Source organism: Triticum aestivum, chromosome 6D, assembly GCF_018294505.1.
Source record: "Triticum aestivum cultivar Chinese Spring chromosome 6D, IWGSC CS RefSeq v2.1, whole genome shotgun sequence".
Taxonomy (NCBI): Eukaryota; Viridiplantae; Streptophyta; class Magnoliopsida; order Poales; family Poaceae; genus Triticum; species Triticum aestivum.
The window spans coordinates 471,614,349-471,621,025 of NC_057811.1; positions in this window are offsets into that span (position 1 = coordinate 471,614,349).

Consider the following 6,677-nt stretch of genomic DNA (forward strand, 5'->3'; position numbering starts at 1 on the left):
CGGCTTCGCGGAACGGCTCATTCTCTGTGAAGAGTGCGTATCGCCTGGGCCTGGACGAACGTCTCTTACCATCCTCTGTCGCTGCAAGCAGGGCCCCGGACGGGCGACGAGCCGCCTGGACATTCATTTGGAAGTGCCCTGCTCCCCCGAAGGTATGTATATTTGCGTGGAAGTTGGCATCTAATTCTCTGGCTACTTGGGCGAACAAAAAGGCGAGGAACTTGGAGATCAATGATGTTTGTCCACTATGTGGAACGGAACGGGAGGACACATACCATGTATTTTGTAGATGCCCTCGGGCCATGGACCTCTGGCGTAACATGTGCAATTTCTGGAGGCTGCCGGATCCTGCTACTGTCCGGCCGACAGGAGAGGAGTGGATCTTCAACGTGTTGGCTAATATGAATGAGGATGATCGGATGAGGATGCTTATGGTTCTTTGGCGTGCGTGGCATGTGAGGAACGAGATTGTACACGACAAAAAACCTCCCCCGATCGATGCCTCGACGCGCTTCCTTCTCAGTTACGAGGGATCAATTTTGGCCACCAAGCTTTACCCCAATGACGACCTTGCCAAAGGGGAAGATGCCGCTGTTGGGAGGCCCAAAGAGGCCGTTATCGCATGCTGATGGTGACCATACTTCAAGGCCTCGGTGGCAGCCGTCCGCCCAAGGCAGAGTGAAGCTTAGTGTGGATGGATCTTTCTGTCATAACTCGGGAGAAGTGGGGCAGGTATGGTGCTACGAGACAACAAGGGGGACATCATCTTCTTGGCCTGTAGGAGTCTACAGAACTGCGCGAGCCCGCTTCAGGCTGAACTCTTAGCCTGCTTGGAGGGCCTGCGGTTTGCCATCCAATGGTCCCAGCTTCCGGCCGATGTGGAGCTGGACTGCCTCCTTGCTGTTGTGTCCATCCGTGCGCATACGAAGGACAGATCGCAGAACGCGATGGTGATCAATGAAGTTAAAGAGCTTCTTAGCGAAAGGGAGTGTTCTATTACTCATGTAAGCAGGCATCAAAATGCTGTCGGTCATAGATTAGCTTCATTTGGACGTGTAGAAGCTAGGACAATAGTTTGGCTTCGTTCGGGCCTTGCTAATGTACCTCAACTTTTTGTATGGAGGATCTTCCTCCACCTTGAGTAATGAAACTCCTTTTCACCCCGCAAAAAAAAACATATATAACCCAACTTGTGCAAGTTTGGTCTTCGGTGATTTTCACTGAAAGCTCGAAGAAAAATCGAGACACACAAGATAGAGCTAGAGGCAACGGCTTTGAACGAGTTTCATGCGATTGTTTGATGCATCATATATCTTTTTTGAACCGTTGTAATTTATATTCAGCTAAGTAGCAATATCGGATATGAATGTCATTTCTATAGCTTCTTGTGTTCGCCATGGCGTTCGATGATTAGTGGCGGAAGTTTTTTTTATCAGATATAGTTAAAAAAAATGAATGATCGGAAAAACACTTTAAAAGAAAGGGTTATTGTTGTTTGATTAGGGTGGTGATTTCTTTTTTTTTTACATAACTAGAGGGCCTGCCCCACAGTTTCCTGGGAGTTCACCAGCCCAAACCATATCTACAGCGTGTACTGTTACTCGCGCAGTCCTGAAGGTGCTCAAGTGTGTCTATACTCTACGTAGGTAGGTACTACTAGTAAAAATCCTGGTCTGCCCATCTGATCATCTCACTGCAGCTGCAGGTAGAGCTTCATTTGACCAGAGAAACGCAGGAGCCAGGGGTACGTTGCCTGTCCAGCACCCCATCGGCTGAGTAACTGCATACTACGTCATGGCAAGGATGGCGAGCTCGGGAATAGATCTTCCTCGGGACTCGTCCAAACCCTCCCCGAGATCACAGTGCATTCGTATTTATTCCATAGCAGGCTTTTATTCTTCCTCCCTTGTGTATCTGTACTGTTTTTCAGTCCTCTCAGCCATGACCATGCACTGCCTTCACAGGAATGGAGGAAGGAACAACAGACAGCGACTTCAGTTGGCTCTGTCATCATAGTTTTTGTAGGCAGAGAGCCAGAGGTAGGCAGATCTGCAGCTGGGTTCCAAGGTCAATAATCCAGTCAGACCAAGAATCCAAATCTTGGATCATTCTGCAGGGTACCTGCTCTCTGGCACTCACTCGTGCCTGCTCCATGTCTCAGACGGAGTACTGCCAGTACTAGATTCATGTAAGCAATGAGGTCAGTTACAGCAACCGTATCTGACCAGGATCCGGAGTGTTATGAGAAATTTATTCTTCTTCTTCAGAAATCTTTTTGTTTTACTCCCTCCTCATAATATAAGAGCATTTTTGACACTACACTAGTGTAAAAACGCTTTTGGTGTAAAAACGCTCTTATATTATGGACGAGGAAGTAGCAAACTTCTTCATATTCAAGATCTTTACCGGTAAATAGATCAAAAGTTTTGCTTCGGTACACCCTCCTAAAAACTTTGCACGAATCTTAAAGTTACTTAAAAAGGTTATCGCCATGTTAGCTTCCAGATCGAACATATTTGATAGATTGATTTGGATGCAAATGACTATTTTATTTATTGAAGCAGTATACCTTCTAATCTACATAAAAATCGTAAACATTTCTAGGGGTTGTACCGAAGCAAAGTTCATAGATCAAACTATGATAAAAAACCCACAAAAGTGAGCTGAAGTTGGGTCTTGATTACAGATACAGAGAGGATTATTCTTCCTAAGATGATATACAGAAAGGACTTTGTTCATGGGAAAATTGCACATTGCTGCTAAATTTCATTCTGCTACAGAGAAAAACTTAATAGTACTAGACGGTTAAGATGTTGAAGAACTGTCTGCAAAATATACAAATAATCACATTCTTGACATTTTCCAAAATCTTGAACAAGATACGATCATTGTTCCACATTGAATCTTGGAGAATGAAGTGATGTGCCATGATGATGGACGTTTGAATAGATGAGCTATACATAGATATTCACAGTACTGGTACTACTGTTCTGCTAGATGGTTGCTCTTGGCAACACATAGAGCAGTGAAGACCAGCTGCACCTTCTTGAATGCATCTCATCATCATGTTGATGCATTGGGACGTACGAGATCTGTGTGGAGATCAGCTAGGGCGAGTCTGATTTGAAAGCAAGACTTACCGCGCTGCTGCACTCGAGTACGGGAGTAAAGTGTATTAATCAAATGTTCTGCCATTGACTTTGGTGGCCAAGCTTACCTCTGTTTTTTTCACCATGACGTACTGAGTACTAAAAACAAGCTTTTTGTAATGACATGTAGTGAACGAAAATCTTTTTCTAATGATGGTAATCTTTAAAAAAATATTTGAAACCGAGGAAAAATATTTGGTTCATCGATTAATTAAAAAAAGATTGGTTAATTCACGAAAACCAGATGAAATCTGTCACGATCCGCTGAGCGGCACACACAATATACCGCGCATACCACAGCACAAAAAACGCCTCGTCGAGCTAGCACAATGGTGTCATCATCTCTACTTCCTTGAGCAAGCGTCATCGCCATCCCTTCTCCATGAGCAAGCGACTCCAATTTTACCGCAGTCCACCGCCGACTCAACCTGTATTTTAGAGGTCGCACAGAGTCAAATGAATATCCATGCCAAGCACTTAGCCATCCGCGACAAGGACAACACAACTCTTATTCGGGCGGAGATGTAAGAAGGGGAGATATGCGAGGCTGGCGGCACTGAAGATCACCGAGCAAACTACCTACCACATGTCATCGTTGCCATCGGGATCACGCCGCTGCAACAAACAATTTGAGGAAATCTTGCAGAGACGCCGGAGAAGACACAACTACCGCAGCCACTGCCACGACTCCGACATCACTCACCCCATCATCATTGCCATTCGGATCCCTGACGCCAACACTACTATCATACACACACACCTGCCACTTATCCCTCTAGCCGAGCCCTCCTTCAAAAATAAAGCCCTAAGAGCAACCCTAGCAGACCCCGCAAAACGCCCCGGCCCGCAAAATAACCGCCAAATTGCGGGTCGGGGCCGAAAAATCTGCACGAGCAAACCCCGCAAAACGCCCCGGCCCGCAAAAAATTTTGCGGGGCGCGGCAAATCTTCTCCCCCAACCTCTATCTTCACGGGCTGGGAGGCCGACCCGAGCTCAACCCCCATCCGGCGCGAGATTTGGCGGGAGGGACATTTCCGCGCCCCCTTTCCCGCTTCCCGCACCCTCCACCACCATTGCCCCCCTCCGAAAGCTCCGGCTGCTCCTCCCCGGCCGTCCCTTGCCGCCATGGACGACCCCATGCTGCCCCCCGTCACCGTCGAGGTCGCGCACGCCCCTTCCCCTCGGGCGGATCTCGTCGCCGGCCATGTAGGCCCCGCCGGCGTCGCCCAAGCACACGCCACGCCTGCCCGCAAGCGGCAGGGCAACGTGCTTGTGCAAGGCGGGAATCCGGCTGCCCCCGCCGCGATGGCCCGCACTCCGGGCGGCAATGCCGTTGTGCGATCCCGGCCGGCAGCGGAGAAGGCCGGCAAGGCCACGGGCGCAAAGCGGAGGAAGGTTCCGACTTCAAGGAACAAATCTTCTTCAACCTCTCACTCCATCCCCCCGCAAGGAGGTGCTCCGACGATGCCGTTCAACGGTGCCGCCCCCCCCCCGCCCCGCGGGCGAGGTGTTCGACGAAATGGCCGGAAGGTATATCTCTTCGGACTTTGGTGATTCTCTTTCATTTTTGCCATTGTTTTTCAATAGCTCATGACTTGTTATCGTTCGGTATAGCGGTGGTTCGAACAATGCAACAACCGAGTTCGTGAACTTGTTGGACACGAACGCGGTTGACATTGATCAAGCCCCCTTCGAACCTTTCGACTACAATGAAACAGAGTGCGGCGTGGACGACCATGGTTGTGCGGACGACTTGGCTGAGATCGAAGCGGAAGCGTTTGAGAATTCACAAGCAAAAGCTGGGAAAAGCCAAAGATCGAAGAACTACACCATCTTGGAAGATCAAGCTTTGATCAAAGCATGGAGTGCGGTGTCTCTTGATGCATGCACGGGTACTAATCAAACCGCCAAGAGATATTGGCAAAGGATCGAAGATCAATACTTCCGCATTATGAAAAACTACCCCAACAAGACTCCACGCACATTTCGGTCGCTTCAAGGTCGTTGGGAGAACATCAAGCCTATGTGCAGCCGTTGGGCAGCTTGCTTGGAGCAAGTACGCAATGCACCTCCAAGTGGCACCGTGGAGTCCGACTATGTGAGTTTGCTTTGCCTTTGTTCAAGTTGTGCATCATCATTATGTATCATGAAAAATGATTGCAACATCTTGTTCGCATTGTGTAGGACAAGATTGCTCAACATAGATACAAGGACATGGAAGCTTCGGAAGGCAGATTCTTCAAATTAGAGCATTGTTGGGAGTTGCTCCAAAAGTGCGACAAGTGGAAGTTGATCGACAAAGAGTCCCCACCAAAGAGAGGCTCACTTACAAACATGGATGAAGATGAGGATGATGATGGCCCAAGAAATTTGAACAAGCCCGATGGCGACAAGAAGACTAGAGAGAAGATAAAGAGAGAGCAAGAAGCATCGAGCTTGAGGGAGAAGATTGATGCCATGGTGCAATCAAACGAGTTAATGTTGTTGAAGTCGTTGGAGATCAAGAAAGAGTTGGCCGAAAAGAAGGCAAAAGAGAAGCAAGAAAAATGGCAAATGCTCAAGGAAGAGGGGCTGCGCAGAGCTGCCATTGAGGAGAGAAAAGTACGCGCCTCTGAAAACAAATCGCTGTCATTGTTGCTCGCCGAAGAGAACAAGATCATGTCAATGAACCGCAATGACATGGACGACGTCACCAAAACATGGCATGATATGGCAAGGAGAGAGATCTTGAAGAGGAGAATGGTCGCCTCGGCCGGTCCGTCTGCCAGTTCCGGTGATGTTTTCTCTGCTCCATACGGTGGCAATGTGGATGATTTCGGTGCGGGAGTTGGAACAAGCGACGGAGGTGGCTATGGTTGCTACGGTGGCGCCGATGAACTTCAAGATGGACTCCATGGCGCCGAGTGAAGATCGACCCCCAAGATGATGCCGGACATGGGCGCATACCTTTGCATGCCCTCTTTTGCGTAATGAACTTCGCTTTTATTCGCGCGCAAACTGTTTATGTCATTTGAATTTGAACTTGTTTGTGAGGCCCTATGACAAATTTCAGATTTGCAGTTTTTCTGTTTTGCGGGTTGTTGCGCTGTTGCCCGAGCAAAACCCGCATAGCCGACCCGTAAAAAAGCATATTCTGCGAATATACCTTTTTACGGGTCCGTTTGGGGGGTTTGCATCTGTGCTAGCCCTCGCCGGCCCGCAAAAGCGGTTTTGCGCGAACTGCAAACGCGTTTTGCGGGCCGGCGTTCTGCGGGGTCTGCTAGAGTTGCTCTAACAGGGGCACGATGCAAGGCGTCGATATCGTCCAATCTACGAAAGCACGGATCTGAGGTTTCCCTCGGAGCAAGGACTGGTAGGGGAGAGGAGCACTTTACCACAACAACGTCTTCAAGAAGGCAACGACATCCATGGGAGCCACCATTGCAGACTCACACAATCGGAGTCAAGCCTTCACCCGGTGTCGCCTCACACTTCCGAGACGAAACTAGTTGAACCGACTGCCTTCCAATCCCTAGCCACCACAATGG